The sequence below is a fragment of the Oryctolagus cuniculus genome, chromosome 17 (assembly GCF_051225735.1).
Source record: "Oryctolagus cuniculus isolate XC-2025 breed Fujian yellow rabbit chromosome 17, ASM5122573v1, whole genome shotgun sequence".
Lineage (NCBI taxonomy): Eukaryota > Metazoa > Chordata > Mammalia > Lagomorpha > Leporidae > Oryctolagus > Oryctolagus cuniculus.
Window position 1 is genome coordinate 34,721,712 of NC_142883.1, and position 19,459 is coordinate 34,741,170.

General features: G+C 47.9%; 1 long non-coding RNA gene and 1 pseudogene across 2 annotated transcripts in view; one reads left to right on the plus strand and one right to left on the minus strand.

Moving 5' to 3' along the window:
• Positions 1-19,459, plus strand: part of LOC149121178 (uncharacterized) — a 68,572-nt gene that overhangs the window by 19,699 nt on the left and 29,414 nt on the right. The gene's annotated exons all lie outside the window — the stretch shown is intronic.
• On the minus strand, positions 7,288-19,045 carry LOC138846120 (thyroid transcription factor 1-associated protein 26 pseudogene; annotated as a pseudogene).

Below are 19,459 nucleotides of genomic sequence, written 5' to 3' on the forward strand. Positions count from 1 at the left end.
AGCTTCTGGCTCCTGGCTTCGGATCTGCACAGCTCTGGCTGTTGCAGCCAATTGGGGAATAAACCATCGGATGGAAGACCTCTCTCTCTCTCTCTCTCTCTGCCTCTCCTCTCTCTGTGTAACTCTGACTTTCAAATAAATAAATAAATCTTTTTTTTAAAAAAAAAAAGAAGAAAACAAACACAAATTTTATAGACCATCAGACATAAATCTAATGGAGATTTGATGTAACTAACAATGGTCCTAAAATTTTACATAATAATTACTTGTGAAATATTAAATTATAATAAAAAAAACACATTTTGAGCAACTATGCTTGAGGACAGATGAATTACCCCATCTGTCATCTTCTTAGAAAATGAATTAAGGGGCTGGCACTGTGACATAGCCGGTAAAGCCACTGCCTGCAGTGCCGGCATCCCATATGGGCTCCAGTTTGAGTCCCGGCTGTTCCATTTCTGATCCAGCTCTCTGTTGTGCCCTGGGAAAGCAGTAGAAGATGGCCCAAGTCCTTGGGCCCCTGCGTCCTCATGGGAGGCCTGGAAGAATGTCCTGGCTCCTGACTTCAGATTGGTGCAGCTTGGCCATTGTGGCCATCTGGGGACTGAACTAGTAGATGGAAGATGCCTCTCTCTCTCTCTGCCTCTCCTGTGTGTAACTCTGACTTTCAAGTAAATAAATAAATCTTTAAAAAAAATGAAATTGAAAATGATATTGGGGCAGGCTTTTAGCCTAGCAGTTAAGATGCACATACCCCACACTGGAGTGTCTAGGTCTGATACCCAGCTCCAGCTCCTGGCTCTAGCTTCCTGCTAATGCAGACTTTGGGAGGCAGCAGTGCTAGCTCAGGTAATTGGGTTCCAACCACTTAATGTGAGAGACCTGGAATAAGTTGCTGGCTCTTGGTTTCAGCCATTGCAGTCATTTGAGTAGTAAACCAGCAGATAGGAGCTGTCCGTCTCACTCTAAAAAAAATTTTAAAAAACGATTCTCATTTGAACAGACAAGAATATATAGCAAAATCCCTTGTAGTTTATTGTGCAAAGCAGTCAAAAAATGGTATTTTTTTCATAAAAGTGGTATTTTTTAACTTGATATTTCTTATAGGCTTCTGTAAATTTGAAATTTACTGTGAATTCTTTTTGGATTCTAAATAACTATTCATTTTCTTTTTTTTTTAAACAATTGTTTTCTTTTTTTTCTTTTTTTTATTTTTTTTACAGGCAGAGTGGACAGAGAGAGAGACAGAGAGAAAGGTCTTCCTTTGCTGTTGGTTCACCCTCCAATGGCCGCCACAGCCGGTGCACTGCGGCCGGCGCACTGTGCTGATCCGGAGGCAGGAGCCAGGTACTTATCCTGGTCTCCCATGGGGTGCAGGGCCCAAGCACTTGGGCCATCCTCCACTGCACTCCCTGGCCATAGCAGAGAGCTGGCCTGGAAGAGGGGCAACCGGGAAAGAATCCGGCACCCCGACCGGGACTAGAACCCGGTGTGCCTGAGCCGCTAAGCGGAGGATTAGCCTGTTGAGCCGTGGCGCCAGCCATAACTATTCATTTTCAATTTATGATTTTATATATTTTTAAAAGGAACCTCCCCTCAGCCTCCACCACTGTAGTTGTAGAAGTATCAGGCCCCACAAAACCTGAATTTGCCTCCAGGGTACATGAGGAGGTATGCCTTAGGAGGAACTGGGATTTTTGCTAGGTATGATGGAAAGCGACTACAGGGGTTTGATTAGACAGGTGATATGAACTGCCAAGTTTGTGTGGTAGGGAGACAGAAAGGAGGGGCCGTACAGGGCTTGGGGTGACAGGTGTGGGGAGTGGCTATAGCTACACCCAGAGCCTTTGGAGAAAAAGCCAGGACAGGAGTTCAGGGCACAGTAGGTGACAAACCACAATGGAGAGAAAGTAAAATAGCCCTAGGTGAGTTCAGAAATATTGAAGAAGAGATTAAGTAGCCTATAGGAGGTGGGCTATTTTAGCTCATTCTCTCTCTGTGTGTGTCTTTAAAGATTTATTTATTTACTTGAAAGTCAGAGAGAGAGAGAGAGGGAGGGAGAGGTCTCCCATCATTCCCTAGTTGGCTGCAACGGCTGGAGCTGTGCTGATTCGAAGCCAGAAGCCAGGAGCTTCTTCTGGGTCTCCTACACAGGTGCAGGGGCCCAAGGACTTGGGTCATCTTCTACTGCTTTCCCAGGCCATACCAGAGAGCTGGATTGGAAGAGGAGCAGCCGGGACTCAAACCGGCACCCATATGGGATGCCAGCACTGCAGGTGGCGGCTTTACCCACTACACCACAGCGCCAGCCCCATAGCCTATTCTCTTGTCACTTTTAATGAAAAGAGGTTTGTTTTGATGCAGGGTTCCAGAGTCTGAGGTTAAGGGACTGCATATGGTAATGGCCTTTATAAAGATATTTATTTATTTGAAAGGCAGAGTTATAGAAAGACAGAGAGAGTAGGAGAGATCTTCCATCCACTGGTTCACTTCCCAAATGGCTATACTGGCTGGAGCTGAGTTGGTCTGAAGCCAGGAGCCAAGATCTTCTTCCGGGTCTCCTGCATGGGTCCAGGGACACAAAGACTGGGGTTATTTTCTGCTGCTTTCCCAGGAGCATTAACAGGGAGCTGGGTTGGAAGTAGGGTAGCTGGGACTTGAACTGACACCCATATGGGATGCCGGTGTCACAGATGGTGGTTTAAATCACATGCCACAGCACTGGCCCTTGGTAATGACCTTGATGGCAGAATTCAGAGGTGGAGTAGGGTGTCAGAGGTGACAGGCTTGTGTCTCCTTCAGTCTTTCATCTACCTTCTTACAAAACAGCATTCAATCACAAGGACAGCACCCTGACCTGATCCTACTCACACCGCCCCCACTGAAGTTCCGCCTTTGAACATGTAGTCAGATGAAGTTTCCTTCCTCTTAACATCTCACAGTGAGGATTACATTTCTTTAAAGATTTGTTTGTTTATTTGAGAGTCACAGTTACACTTAAAGAGAAGGAGAGGCAGAGAGAGAGAGAGAGAGAAAGAAAGAGAGGTCTTCCATTCGCTGGTTCACTCCCCAATTGGCTGCAATGGCCGGAGCTGCACTGATCCGAAGCCAGGAGCTTCTTCTGGGTCTCCCATATGGGTGCAGGGGCCCAAGGACTTGGGCCATCTTCTATTGCTTTCTCAGGCCATAGCAGAGAGCTGGATTGGAAGTGGAGCAGCCGGGACTCAAACTGGCGCCCATATGGGATGCCAGCGCTTCAGGCCAGGGTGTTAACCCACTGCGCCATAGCTCTGGCCCCGAGTATTACATTTCAACACACGAACTCTTGGGAGACACACTCAATCCACACCCAAACAAACCCTAGTAGGGCTCGACTTCTGGAAACTGAGATCCGAGGAGGCCAGGGGATTTAGGGACACTGACAGTGCGTGATTGGCAAGGATGAATAAGAAGTCACCAAGGGAGCAGAACACAGGCATGCAAAGGTCAAGGGAAAAGTGAGAAATGAGTTGGATTGAAAGGAAGGAAGGTAATAATAACAGTCAACACTTCCATAGTGTTCACCAGGTGCCAAGGACTGGGCTTTGGACCTGCTAACCATTATCTTGGAAAGAGTCTGATTATGGTGAGCTCTGTGTGCCAGGCTAAGGAACATGGTCATATTTGATTGATAATGGGGAGCCACTGAAGGTTTGGGGGCAGGTATTAATATGGAATAAAAGTGGAGAATCGAGATTGCTTAGCTAGGGAAACCGGGAGACCTCCTAAAATTATGAACAAATATTTGGGTGGCTATCCATGTGCTGTCTTTTCTGGGGAGGGAGCCTGTGACGTCCATCCAACATCAAAGGTGTCTGAGACTTCAAGAAAGGCTCAGGATCACTGGCTTTGCAGTTCCACCCAGGATGGTGGGATTTGCAATGAAAACAGCAGGGGTTCCCGGGGCAAGACATAAGGTGGGATTGGCTGAAAGAGGGTAGAATTGACCAATTCCCTTTGAAATATACTGATAAACCTCTCCAATGGGCCTTGCAGACTTAGAATCCAGCCCCTCAGAGATGGGGAAAGGCCACAGCCACAGGAAGGGGAGGGGTCCCCCATCACAAACTGAAGTCTGAATGACAGTGTCAAGGAAAGCAGAACAGAAGGCCATGGCTTGATCTCTGAACACACTTAATCTGTCTGCTCTGCCTTTGCCTAAGTGCTTTCTGACAGATTGCTTTTCTCTGCACAGGAAATTCACATCTTGAACTTTAGTTCCTAAAATACATTAAATCACACTTGGGCTTCCAAGGGGCAGGAGAGGATGTACATAATGATGATTTCTGTGATTCCTGTCTCGTCTGAGGAAATTATCTCTTCAAAATGATCAGATGCTCCTGACCCCATTGGTAAGTGTGGGTGTGTGTAGGATAATTGTTGGTGCTCGTTCTAGCCCAGTGTTGAAACCTCAGGGACCCACAGAGTCCCTCCTCTCTCCAGGGAGGGAAGAACAATACCTGCTCAGGCCAGGAAAGCTGCTTAAAGCATTAGGGTGGGTCACAGATTGATAGCTTCTGTCCTGGATCAGTGGTCACAACCCAGGCATGCTAATGGGGAGACGGATGTCCAGGAGGAGCGGTCATTCTCCTGAGTCTGTCGCATTTTGTGTGAGTGCTTCGTTTCAAGAAGAAAGCAGCAACGTTAGTCCGTCACACCCAGCAACTAGCTGGAAGCTCATTTTATGGAGCTTTGTGGAAGCAGTAAAGTATGGCTAGGCGGTCATCAGGGCCACCACAGCTAATGTGTGTCAAAGACTTTGTTCTAGGCACTAGATTAAGGTCATATATTCATTACTAACATAATCTCCTCATAGAGTACATAGATAAGATTTGTTAAAGGTCTTCTTTTAAGGATAAAGAAATTAAAGCTTAGTGAGCAAAGGTCACGCTGCTAACCAGCACCAGCCTGTTTCTGCTTGATTCTGGGGCAGGACTCACCTGCAGAGCCTCCTAGGGCCATCGGCAGCCTTGTGGGCCTGGGCCATCTGTATGGGCAGCAAGAGACAGAGCCAGAGGGAAACATCCTAGGATCCCCAGGTTGCACTGTGGGTCTACACACCTGAGCCATGTTGCAGCTTTCTTCTACCTTTTTTTTAAAAGATTTATTTATTTATTTGAAAGTCAGAGTTATACAGAGAGAGACATAGAGACAGAGAAGTCTTCCACCCTCTGGTTCACTCCTCAATTGACCGCAGCGGCCGGAGCTGCACCGATCCGAAGCCAGGAGCCAGGAGCTTCTTCTGGGTCTCCCACGTACGGGCGGGGGACCAAGGACTTCGGCCATCTTCTACTGCTTTCCCAGGCCATAGCAGAGAGATGGATCAGAAGTGGTACAGCCAGGTCTCAAACCGGCACACAAATGGGATGCTGGCATTGCAGGCGGCGGGCTCATCTGCTATGCCACAGCGCTGGCCCCTCTACCTGGTTTTGAACCTCACCTGTCTGTATCTAAATGCCTTCTTATTGTCCCCGCTTCCATGGAGGTGGGATTGGCTGGAAGAGAGTAAAATCAACCAATTCTCTGAGATACACTGATAGAAACAGTGTTCACAAGGCTGTCCAATGGGCCGTGCAGACTTAGAATCCAGCCCCTCAGAGACAGGGAGAGCCCACAGCCACAGGAAAGGGAAGGGGTCTCCCATCACAAACTGAAGTCTGAACGACAGTGTCAAGGAAAGCAGAACAGAAGGTCATGGCTTGATCTCTGAACACATTTAATCTGTCTGCTCTGCCTTCTCTTGGAATGCAGCTGGGTTTGGCTCCATTACCTGCAGCAACTGGGGCACAGCTAAACAAACTAGGACCTAGATTAGCCGCACCCTGGGAGATGAGGTCAGCTTCAAGAGAAACACAGAAGTTAGCGGAAGACCACTGAGACAGCAAGTACTGGCACAACAGAGATGTAGAGATGTCCACCTGGGGAGGGGACTACAGCTGGGACCAGATTGCTGAAGGGGTGCAGATTGAGGAGCAAAATTAGATGTTGTGGGACAAAAGGCACCACCCAGAACATTAGGGGCTGCCTAGGGGGCAGGAGGCCCTGTGGTGAGAAATTCAAGAAGAACCCATATTTAAGAAGCAGGACAGGTGTCAAGGGTGGCCTCTCCCCACAAATACCGCCTGCTATGGATTGAATTGCGCCCTCCAAAAATTCCCATGTTGAAGTCTTTTTTTCAAATATTTATTTATTTATTTATTTGAAAGGCAGAGTTATAGAGAGGCAGAGGTAGAGAGAAAGAGAGGTCTTCCATCCACTGGTTCACTCCCCAGGTGGCTGCAGTGGCTGGAGCTGGGCCGGTCCAAAGCCAGTAGCCAGGAGTTTCTTTGTGGTCTCCCATGTGGGTGCAGGGGTCCAAGCATTTGGGCCATCCTCCACTGCTCTCCCAGGCCATAACAGAGAGCTGGATCAAAAGTGGAGCAGCTGAGTCTCAAACCGGCACCCACACGAGATGCCAGCACTGTAGGCGGCATCTTTACCTGCAGCACCACAGTGCTGGCCCCCTGTGTTGAAGTCTTCAGCCTGAGTACCTCTGAATGTGATCTTTGGATATAGGTTTGTTGTAGATGTGATTAGTTTAGCTGATGTCATTCAGGTGGGCCCGAATCGTGTGTGACTGGTGTGCGTATGGGAAGGGAAATTCAGACGCAAAGATGCTCTCACAGGGGGAATGTTGTGTGAAGATGCAGGCAGAGTTCACCATGATGCCGAGGACCACTGTTGTGTCCGGTTTGAGACCCTCCCCAAAACAACTCACAAAAGGCAGGCTGGATGCAACAGCAAGAGGGTTTATTACCAGCTAGCTGGGGTTCTTACTGGCACCTACAACACAGCGCAGTGCTGAGGCGAGAAGCCCCGGCCCTCCCCCTCCCAGCATGTTTATGCACTCGAGTAAACAAGTACATACGTCACTACACACGTAGGCGAGTTCCTTATTCCTTATATAGCAATTACCTAAATGTATGCATTTTATTGGTGCATTTGAGCAACTTAGGGGATAGGTGTCATACAGAAAGGTGGAAGAATCTAAATTCCAGGAATAGTTTCACTCCTGTACCCTTAGGCCTGTCTTTTCTGGCTTAAAATAAAGCTCTTTAGACCCAGATTTTAATATGCTGCCCCATATTTTATATCATTTAATCTTAACATACTACATATTATTAAGTCTTAATTTCAAATGTATTTAATTTAACAGTTTGAATTAATTACTCATAACTGAACTCTACACCACCAAAGAAGATCAGCAGGCTACTGGCAGCCAGGGTTCTTCCTCACAGCCCTAGGAAGGAGGCAGCCATGGTGACACCTCCGTCTTGGCTTCTGTCCTCCAGAGCTGTAGGATAATCCATTTCTGTTGGTGGTGGCATTGTTGTTATAGTTGACTTCGCCAACAGATGTACCCTTTTTCTCTAAAATTGCACAACTGTTCTTTTCTGCTTCTGGCCAGCCGAGTCCTGCTTCCTCAAACCAAGGCCTCCAGGGACGTGTAGCTGTGGAGAGCTTTTCAGGGACAGTGACTACTGCCGAGCTCACAGGAGTGCGGAGCTCAGCGGAAGTCAGTAGGCAGAGTGCCTTGGGGACCTTCAGCTTCACCTTGCACTGTGTCCTGTGTGCAGTGTGGCATAGGCGAGAGCATTCTGCATGTGTAGCTGGGTAGCAACCCTCTTGAGGGATCAGAATGGTCAATCCTATATCTGGAGCATGGTTTTTTGCTTAACATGGCTCATGGAAATCTTTGTTCTCAGCCTCTCTCTTCGAGATCATTCAGGCTGTTGCCAACTTGCCATTAGTTATCTGATATAGGCAGCCAGTTTCCATGGTTACCTGCAAGCATGCAGCAAGGTACCATTCCTAGGAGGCCCCAAGATTAAGCAAACAACAAGGCAGGGCCTCTGGCACAGTGAAAATCACCTGCATCCAATTATCAGAATGGAATACTGGGGCAGCTGGGTCTGAGAAGCAAGGCAGGTGCCCAGTTAGGAGAGTGGGCTTTGAGCCGGCAGCTGAGCAGCAATGCGGCTCAGTACTATTGTCTGCTGGATACCGAGCCCTTCCCGGGACATAGGGCCACCCCAAGCTCTTCCCCGGCCTTATCTCCAAGTGGTCCTTGTTTACCAAAGCACTCTGTTTTGCAGATGAAGGAAATGAGTTTAAGCAACATTTTGAAGATGACACAGCTCATGGCCACAGAGCAAGGATCTGAACCCAGGCGCTCAGTACCTTCCACTTCTCCTTCCAGGACAGCTTTTTGCTCTTCTCCACCCCACAGGCTGACCCGCATGGCTGCATCTACAGCCTCCCTAGGACCACTTGCGGGGTCTGTTAGTGGAGATCCCCACAGGAAAGAGGGAAGGAAAGAGGTTGCTTTGGGCTGCCTATGCCACAAAGTGGCTGCCTATACAGAGCCCTTTCCTTCCATTTCCTTTCCTTATGTCTTTGAGCTTAGGGCTGTGACTGGTCTATCTCTAGTACTCACACTTTTGTAGAAACTCCTCTTTATATTTTTTATTTAATTTTCATTTTATTTGAGGGGAGAAAGAGAGACAGATATTGGTTGATTGATCTTCCGTCTTTTGGTTCACTCCTCAAATAACTGCAATAGCCAGGGCTGGATCAGGTGGAAGGCAGGAACTTAGAACTCAATCTGAGTCTCCCATGTGGGTGACAGGAACCCAACCATTTGAGCCATCACCTGCTGTCTTCCAGGGAGCACATTAGCAGGAAACTAGAATTGGAAGCAGGGTCTGGATTTGAACTTGGGCCCTGTGGTATGGGATGTGGGTGTCCCAAATGGCATCTTAACAACTGTGCCAAGCGCCCACCTCAGTAGAAACCCCTTTGCAATCTCTGTTTTGAATTGTCTTTTTTTTTTTTTTTTTTTTGGACAGGCAGAGTGGACAGTGAGAGAGAGAGACAGACAGAAAGGTCTTCCTTTGCCGTTGGTTCACCCTCCAATGGCCGCCACGGCTGGCGCGCTGCGGCCGGCACACCGCGCTGATCCGATGGCAGGAGCCAGGTGCTTCTCCTGGTCTCCTGGTCTCCCATGGGGTGCAGGGCCCAAGCACTTGGGCCATCCTCCACTGCACTCCCTGGCCACAGCAGAGAGCTGGCCTGGAAGAGGGGCAACCGGGACAGAATCCAGCGCCCCAACCGAGACTAGAACCTGGTGCGCCGGCGCCGCAAGGCGGAGGATTAGCCTAGTGAGCCGCGGCACCGGCTAGAATTGTCTTCTTTCTAGTAAGATCCTCACCATGACTCCAGCTCTCTCTTGCAGAGGGTGTTGCCCTGATTGTGCTCAACTTCTCCCTGCCCCGGGTTGGTGTGATGACTATGAGCCCCAGAGCATGGGGTCAGTGATCTTTAAGACCCTGCAGTCAGCACTAGCTTCTGAGGCTTGGGACTGGTGGAACGGGGTGCTGGAGCTGGGGAGGGCCTCCGGGGTTACGGGTGCAGGCAGAGGGCCATGGCAGAGCCTGGAGGGCGAGGCAGGGTCTGAACCTCACTGGTGAGGACTTGCAGCCCCCACTTGGTCCTTTCTGCCCTGGCAGCATGCAGTGCTCGGCCACTGCACTGAGTTTGGCTCAGGGTTCGGGTGGAGTGGACAGTTCCCATGGACTTCAGGCACCAGTTGCAAGTTCGTGAGTTCCCAGACCCACCCTCACCCAGACAGACTGGCTACAGATTCAGAGGTACCCACAGCCACCTGGTTGTGGAAAACTTAAGACAACTCAAAGAACTCAGGAAAGCTCCATTCTTATGGCTATAGTTCCATTTCTTAAAAAAGATTTATTTATTTATTTGAAAGGCAGTGTTTACAGAAAGAGAGAGTGAGACACACACACACACACAGAAAGAGAGAGAGAGAGAGTGAGAATCTTCCATCTGCTGGTTCACTCCCCATAGGGCTGCAATGGTCAGAACTGGGCCAGTCCAAAGCCAGGGGCCAGGAGCTTCATCTGGATCTACCACATGGGTGGCAGGACCCCTAGGATTTGAGCTATCTTTTGCTGCTTTCCCAGGCATATTAGCAGGGAGCTGGATTGGAAATGGGACAGCTGGAACTCAAGCCAGTGCCCAAATGGGATGCCAGCATCACAGGCAGTGGATTTACCTGCTATGCCACAGTGCCAGCCCCTGGTTATAGTTTTATAGCAAAGAATACAAATTAAAAACCAGTCAAGGAAAGAGATGTGAGGGCAGAATTCCAGAGGTGTCCAAATGTGGATCTCATGGTCATCCTCTCTCTGCAGAATCATGGGGTCCTGACCACAATGTGTGGTAAAATACACACAGTATTCCCAATAAGGAATGCTTACCTAAGCCTATGGTGCCCGGAATTTTTACAGGGTTTGAGCACATACTGTCTACGTGTCTCTAGCCCCTTCCAAAGGTCAGAACTGATACAGTGTGACCCAAGGCCCTCATCATAAGTCACATGCTAGCCCCTGGACAAACACAAGCACTCACTTCAGGCAGGATATTCCAAGGGCTAGAGATATCTCTCAGTAGCCAAGGGCAAAGGCCAGACCTTTCTTTGAGTAGAGCTGATTCTTCATTACACAACAACTTTGCTCCTTTGGAATCTATCAGACCCTCGTGCTTGGTTGCATTCCTGGTGCTTGTGTCCCAAGGGGTCAGCCCCATGCTGTCATCATCCGTGTGACCACTGAAGTTTGGAACAGGGCCCAGGAGATACCTGATGCAATCTATGCTGAGCTTAGCAGATCTTACTGCACAGTTCATCACTGTGCTTACCATTCTGGCCACTGCTGTGATAAATTTCATGTCTTTATCCCATTGTTGGCATCTCCTTTACAAAGAAGTTTCCCTCCATGGCATTGGGGAAGAGTCTACAACCTCCTACATGACCTGCGCTGAATAACTGTCACCACTGAGGAATTGTGGCACCTTCACGCACTCAGTCCTGCTGCTGTGTCCCTACGCTACTCTTGTGTTTTCACCTCCACCGTGCATGGCTGCTTCCTGCTCCAGTCTTAGGTCCCTGAAGGTGGGGATGTGTGGTTTTCATCTTATACCTCCAATGCCCACCTTGAGCTCGTCCCTCACAGGTGTTCTGTAAATGCACTTCTGCAGTTCACTTGCTCAGGCACAGCTGCATTTAATTTCTTTAGATAAGAATCAGCAGAGATGCCTCTGACAGCAAGCCTGCCTGCTCTCTAATAATGACATTTCTTGGTTTGGAAGACTTGCTTATTTATAAATATTATCTCTTTTAATCCTTGCACCCGTGAGATAGGTACTCTTGCTGTCCACATGTAGATGAAGAAATTGAGGCTGAGAGAGCAACTTGCCCAAGGTCATCCGACCCCCAGGTGTCCCAGCTGGGATGGAACTGGGTCTGTTGGATTCCAGGGCTCTGGGTCCTTAACTACCCCATTCCATAGTGGATTGGGGAAAGTCCAGAGAGCTCAGTGCAATCAACAGGCCATTTCTAGAAGGCGATTTGACCTGAAACCGCTCTTAGAGTTGAGAATAAGATTATAAAACCAACTGACTTTGAATGTTCTGGGAAGGATTGAAGTGGAAGCTGGTGCTTGTGATGAGAATGCACTAGTAGAAGAAAATGTGTATTGATTCTGCCTTTTTTAAGGCAGGAGAAATCCATTGTAATTCCATAGGGTAGAAGAGATCGTCAGTAGATCTACAGGGAAAGGAGAAGCTGAAATATTCTGTTTTTTATTTTTTATTTTATTTTTTATTTTTTGACAGGCAGAGTGGACAGTGAGAGAGAGAGAGAGAGACAGAGAGAAAGGTCTTCCTTTGCCGTTGGTTCACCCTCCAATGGCCGCCGCGGCTGGTGCGCTGCGGCTGGCGCACCACGCTGATCCGATGGCAGGAGCCAGGTACTTATCCTGGTCTCCCATGGGGTGCAGGGCCCAAGCACTTGGGCCATCCTCCACTGCACTTCCTGGCCACAGCAGAGAGCTGGCCTGGAAGAGGGGCAACTGGGACAGAATCCGGTGCCCCGACCAGGACTAGAACCCGGTGTGCCGGTGCCGCAAGGCGGAGGATTAGCCTAGTGAGCTGCGGCACCAGCCTATTCTGTGTTATTTTTATACTGGCCTTGCCATAATCTTTCCTTTGCAGTTTTTTTTTCTGTAATTTTCACATTTCACAGACAATAATCCCTGCATTTCTGTTTTTGAGCATAAATAGAACACATACAGCATATATGTCATACATAGTATAGTTTTGTATATAGTTTATGTTGAAAATTTAGTTTATTGTCAAGAGGCACTTGTTATACAAAAAATTCGATAGACAGCAAATACTTTAACCCATAAGGACAAAATATCTGATTTAATTTTTCTTGTATTTTTGAAGGTGATACTCCATTTGTAAAATCAAGTTTGACCCTTTTTAGACTTTTTTTTTAAAATTTACTTGACAGATAGACAGTGAGAGAGAGAGAGACAGAAAGGTCTTCCTTCCATTGGTTTACCCCTCCAAGTGGCCACCACGGCTGGAACTATGCCAATCTGAAGCCAGGAGCCAGGTGCTTTCTCCTGGTCTCCGACGCGGGTGCAGGCAGCCAAGCACTTGGGCCATCCTCCACTGCCTTCTGGGGGGCCACAGCAGAGAGCTGGACTGGAAGAGGAGCAACCCAGACTAGAACCCAGCACCCATATGGGATACCGGTGCCGCAGGCGGAGGATTAACCAAGTGAGCCACAGCGCCAGCCCCCTTTTAGACTTTTTGTTCGATATTTTGAAGACTTCTACTTTCTTCTTTTTGTAGAGTTTTTGAGCTGCTTCTCCTCTCAGATTTTTGTCTCTTAATAGCATACTTAGTTTCTGCCTGTTCATATTCTTCTTGTGCATTGATTTGATGTTTGCTTTGGAGTGATAATGGTGTCTGCTGTTTTGCTACACTGTTCTTTGGGCTTAGGCTGGTGAACAGGACACTGATTTTCAGACGAAATCTGGTCATTGCTGCACTAATCTTCAGGCAAAGGCGGGCAAACTTTCCTTAACTGCTTCCTGAGCCTTTCCTCTTCGGCTAAATAGAGATGTTTCAAATGACCTGGGTATTGATCCATGAACTGGGATTCCTGTGATGTTTGAGCCTTCTTTTTCTTCCATTGCAAATTCTTGTAATTGTGCTGAATCTGCAGTTTTCTTCAAAATGCAAACCCTTGTCCCTGGCAAATGCTCCTCAGGAAGGCTTGCGTATGGATAGGCCACCACATGCTATGTTTCACGTTCTTTTTCCTGAAGCCAACTGGGGAAACCCCTTTGCCACACATCCTGATACCTCCAGCGGGACATCTTGCTGCTGGCCTCACCTTTGCTATTGCCTAATTTCTATTTTTATACCTGTAATAAATGCATATAGTTGTATTAAAAGGGAGCATTGCCTGAAGATTTCTAACAAACCAAGTCAGAGGTGGGTGTTGTGCAGTGGGTTAAGGTCCTGCTTGGAATGCTTGCCTCCCCTATTGGAGTGCTTGGTTCGAGTCCCAGCTAGTCTGCTTCCAAGCCAGCTTCCTACTGATGTGATCCTGGGAGGCAGCAGATGATGGCTCACATACTTGAGTCCCTGCCACCCATGTGGGAGGTCCTGGCTCCTGCCTTCAACCTGGCCCAGCCCCAGTTGTTGTGGGTTTTGGGAGGAGTAAACTAGCAGATGGAAGATCTGTCTCTGTATCTCTCTATTGTTCTTTCACATAAAATCAAAAAGGCAGTGTCTTGCTTGATCCCTGTATACAGGGAGGCAGTTACCTCAACTCTTAGCTGTTCCTTCTAACATTTATCACCTTTCTTTTATTTTTTTATTTTATTAAATATTTATTTATTTTTAAAGATTTATTTATTTTGAAACTCAGAGTTACACAGAGGCATAAGGAGAGGCAGAGAGAGAGAAAGGTCTTCCATCCTCTGGTTCACTCTCCAGATGGCCACAACAGTCAGAGCTGCACCAATCTGAAGCCAGGAGCCAGGTGCTTCTCCTGGTCTCCCATGGGGTGCAGGGCCCAAGCACTTGGGCCATCCTCCACTGCACTCCCGGGCCACAGCAGAGAGCTGGACTGGAAGAGGAGCGATCGGGACAGAATCTGGCACCCCGACTGGGACTAGAACCTGGGGTGCCAGCGCCACAGGCGGAGGATTAGCCTATTGAGCCACAGCACCTGCCCTAACTCACTATTTTGAAAACTGGAAAATAAAGGGGACAAAGCAAACATTTATTCTTCCATTCTGCTTTTCAAATTCCAATTGTATCCTTGGGTAATGAAATGGTAGATTAGGAGAATGTTCTCTTTTTTATTTATTTTTTTTAAAGATTTATTTATATACTTGAAAGCCAGAGTTACAGAGAGAGGAGAGGCAGAGAGAGGTCTTCCATCTTATGGTTTATTCCCCAATTGGCCGCAACGTCTGGAGCTGTGCCAATCCGAAGCCAGGAACCAGGAGCTTCTTCTGGGTCTCCCACGTGGGGGCAGGGTCCCAAGGACTTGGGCCACCTTCTACTGCTTTCCCAGGCCATAGCAGAGAGCTGGATGGGAAGAGGAGCAGCCAGGTCTCGAACTGGCGCCCATATGGGATGCCAGTGCTTCAGGCCAAGGTGTTAATTCACTGTGTTACAGCGCCGGCCCCTACATTCTCTCTCTCTCTTCCTTTTTTTTTTTTTTTTTTTTTTTTTTTTTAAAGAGAGATTGAAATTTTCCATGTGATGGTTCACTCCCCAAATGGCTGCAACTGCTAGGGCTGGAACAGGCTGAAGCCAGAAGCCAGGAAATCCATCCAGGTCTCCCACATGAGTAGCAAGGGTTAGGTACTTGGGCCATTTTCTGTTGTTATCCCAGGCACATTAGCAGGAAACTGAATCTGAAGCAGAGTGGCAAGTGATCAAACTGGCTCTCTGATATGGGATGTTAGAATCCCAAGCAATTGGCTGGCGCCGCGGCTCACTAGGCTAATCCTCCGCCTTGCGGCACCGCCACACCGGGTTCTAGTCCCGGTCAGGGCGCCGATTCTGTCCCGGTTGCCCCTCTTCCAGGCCAGCTCTCTGCTGTGGCCCGGGAGTGCAGTGGAGGATGGCCCAAGTACTTGGGCCCTGCACCCCATGGGAGACCAGGAGAAGTACCTGGCTCCTGCCACCGGATCAGCGCGGTGCGCCGGCCGCAGCAGCCATTGGAGGGTGAACCAACGGCAATGGAAGACCTTTCTCTCTGTCTGTCTCTCTCACTGTCTACTCTGCCTGTCAAAAAAAAAAAAAAAAAAAAAAAAAAATCCCAAGCAGCTTAATCTACTGCACCACAACATAAGCTCTGAAATTTTTCTTGTGAAACTTTTTCAGCTAACAAGTGAAAAAAGAATGTTTGAATTAAAATCTCACCATTTTGGGGTAGGCATTTGGTCTAGCAAATAAGACATCTGCCTCCTTTATCAGAAAATCTGGGTTTGGTCTCCCTCTAGCACTTAACAGTAGCTTCCTGCCAATATACCCTGGGACACAGGAGTGATGACTCAGGAGGTTGTGTTCTTGCCACCCACATAGGACCTGGACTGAGTTACTTGCTTCCAGCTTTAGCCTCGGCCTAGCCCAAGCTATCATGGGTATCTGTGGAATGAACTTATGGATGGGAGTCCTCTGTCTCTGTCTATCTAGGAAGGAAGGAAGGGAGGGAAGGGAGGGAGGGAAGAAGGAAACCATTATCTTTTTTAGCTACATACTGAAGTAATTACAGATAAATCCATATGGTGTCTTATATTTCCTTCAGAATAGTATGGGAGTTAGTGATGGGGGAAGCAGGTGGAGGTATAGATGAAATATGATTGGCCACAGGTTGATGAATTCTGAAGCTGATAAATGACACAGAGGGGTTCATTATACCCTTATGTTTGCTTTTATATGTTTGAAGTTCTCTATGATAAAAAGCTTAAAAACAAAATCTGGAGATCACTTTAACCCAAACCAAATGAAAAGTCTTGCTTATCTGGGTCTCCCACAAGGGAATATTTGAGCCAGCCATCTTCTGCCACTTTTTCTTTTTCTTTCTCTTTCTCTTTCTCTCCCTCCCTCCCTCTCTTTCTTTCTCTCTCTCCCCCCTCCCCCACCCTCCCTCCTTCCTTTTCTTTTTATTTATTTATTTGAAAGGCAGAGTTACAGAGAGGCAGAGAGAGAGAGAGAGAGAGAGAGAAAGAAATCTTCCATCTGCTGGTTCACTCTTCAAATGGCCACCATGGCTGGAGCTGGGCTGATCCTGATCCAGGAGCCAGGAGCTTATTCTGGGTCTCCCACATGGGTGCAGGGGCCCAAGGACTTGGGCCATCTTCTACTGCTCTCCCAGGCCATAGCAGAGAGCTGTATTAGAAGTAGAACAGCCCAGACTTGAACCGGCACCTGTATGGGATGCTGGCACTTCAGGCAGTGGCTTTACCCGCCATGCCACAGCGTTGGCCCCTTCTGCCACTTTTTCAAGTGCATTAGCAGGAGCTGGATCAGAATTAGAGCAGCTGGGATTTGAATTGGTGTCCATTTGGGATGCGGGCATTTCTGACAGCGGCTTATCCCACTCCACTACAATGCCAGCTCCAACCTTGTTTTTTAAAAATACATTAACTGGGCTGGCAGGTAAAGCTGCTGCCTGCAGTGCTGGTATCCCATAAGGGCGCTGATTCGAGTCTGGGCTGTTCCACTTCCCATCTAGCTCTCTGCTATGGCCTGGGATAGCAATAGAAGATGGCCCAAGTCCTTGGGCCCCTGCACCCACGTGGGAGACCCGGAGGAAGCTCCTGGCTCCTGGCTTCAGATCTTCACAGCTCTGGCTGTTGTGGACATTTGGGGTGTGGACGAGCAGCAGGTGGAAGACCTCTCTCTCTTCCTCTGCCATCTCTTTCTCTCTCCGTATAACTCTGACTTTCAAATAAATAAATAAGGGGCCAGCGCTGTGCCATAGTGGGTAACGCCGATGCCTGCAGTGCCGGCATCCCATATGGACACCATTCGAGTCCTGGCTGCTCCACTTCTGATCCAGCTCTCTGCTGTGGCCTGGGAAAGTGGAAGATGGCCCACGTGCTTGGGCTCCTACATCCTCGTGGAGACCTGGAGGAAGCTCCTGGCTCCTGGCTTCAGTTCGGGGCAGCTCCGGCCATTGCAGCCAATTTGGGAGTAAAACTTCAAATAAATAAATAAAACTTTAAAAATAAAGTAAAAAAATAGTTTAATAATAAAGTAATCGATATGTGTGTTTAAATGTCTAAAAGAATGAACATTTGCAAGCAAATGTGCTTTCACTTTTTTTTTTTTTTTTTTTTTGACAGGCAGAGTGGACAGTGAGAGAGAGAGAGACAGAGAGAAAGGTCTTCCTTTGCCGTTGGTTCACCCTCCAATGGCTGCCATAGCCTGCACGCTGCGGCCAGCGCAGCACGCTGATCTGATGGCAGGAGCCAGGTACTTATCCTGGTCTCCCATGCAGGTGCAGGGCCCAAGCACTTGGACCATCCTCCACTGCACTCCCGGGCCATAGCAGAGAGCTGGCCTGGAAGAGGGCAACCGGGACAGAATCCGGCACCCCGACCAGGACTAGAACCCGGTGTGCCGGCGCCGCAAGGCGGAGGATTAGCCTAGTGAGCCGCGGCGCCGGCTCTTCAGTTTTATAATTAGAAAAGACAACAGCTCCATTTAAAAAGGGTTTGTTAATAAATAATAGACTCAATATTAAATGTGCTTGGATTCTTTTGCTGTACGTCATTTCCATAAAATGATATCTCACTTTTAACTTTGTGATACAGCCTCCAAGATTTTTTTTTAAAGACTTGTTCATTTATTTGAAAGGCAGAGTTACAGAGAGAGGGAGAGACAGAGAGAGAGAGAGATCTCCCATCCACTGGTTCACTCCCCAGATGCCCGCAGCACCCAGGACTGGGTTAGGCTGAAGCCAATCTAGCATCTGACTGAACTTGGAACTGCATCTGGGTCTCCCATGTGGGTGACAGGGGCTAAGTACTGGGCCATCAGGCCAGCGCCCCGGCTCACTAGGCTAATCCTCCGCCTTGCGGCGCCGGCACACCGGGTTCTAGTTCCGGTCGGGGCACCGGATTCTGTCCCAGTTGCCCCTCTTCCAGGCCAGCTCTCTGCTGTGGCCAGGGAGTGCAGTGGAGGATGGCCCAGGTGCTTGGGCCCTGCACCCCATGGGAGACCAGGATAAGTACCTGGCTCCTGCCATCGGATCAGCGCGGTACGCCAGCCGCAGCGCGCCGGCCGCGGTGGCCATTGGAGGGTGAACCAACGGCAAAGGAAGACCTTTCTCTCTGTCTCTCTCTCTCACTGTCCACTCTGCCTGTCAAAAAAATAAATTAATTAATTAATTAAAGTACTGGGCCATCTTCCATTGCTTTCTCAGGCACGTTAGTGGGGAGCTGAATAGGAAGTGTAGCAGCTGGGACTTGAACCAGTTCATATAGGATGCCAATGTTGCAGGCAGCAGCATAGGCTGCTATACTACAGTGCCAGCACCAGCCTCCAAGATTTTAATTGTCATGATGCTACACTATTAACAATAACAACATCAATATAATAATAGTTAACATTTATGGAGGGTCAGGCATTGTTTTGAAAGCTCTCTGTTTACTATCTCATTCATTGTTTAGCATAACTTTACAAAGTTGATATTACTATTGATAATCTTTCATGAATGAAGGAACTGAGCCATATATCAAGTCAGTGGAAATTCCAGGGCCCGCACCCAAGTATATTTCAGTCCAGAGCCTGTGCTTTTAATCTCTGTGCTATATTTCCTGTTTAATTAGGAAATTAAGTTTGAATAAGGTTATTTATTTACTCATAGCACTGCCTTGTTTCAGAAAGGATTTCAGGCATGAGGTTAAGGAACTGGTCCCAAATCACTGACAACAAGTGTCAGGACCAAAAATCAAATCTCCTCTCAGGACTGTATAAATGAAGTAAGATAACACAGTGGAGACCCACTCACGTATTCCCTCATAAACATGAGGCATTTTCCTTGGCTAGTTCTCATGGTCATGCTGGTTGGATATGATTTCAGCATTAGAGTTCCTTGTTTTATCCTTTGAGAAGGGACTAACTGGGACAAGAGGAATTCGGGAACAGGAGGACTGAGCAGCAAGTACAGGGGTTGCCTACGGTGGGTAGATGATGGGAGAGACCAGAGGCTATCATAAGAATTGTATTTAACACTGCTTGGCAAACAAAGTCATTAGGAGGAAGAGTATGAAGGTGCAAAGAAGGGTAAAATGACAGAGAACTAGGAAGGCCTGTGTTGTGAGAAGTTGGAGAGAAGGCAATGGAGGATATCTGTTACCGTTTAAGAGTGAGAGTAAAAATGATAATTGTATCAGAGAATGCAAGCTTTCAAAGAAGGAAAGCATGAAAGGCAAACACTACTAAAACACTGTGTTTTTTGTTTGTTTTTTATGAA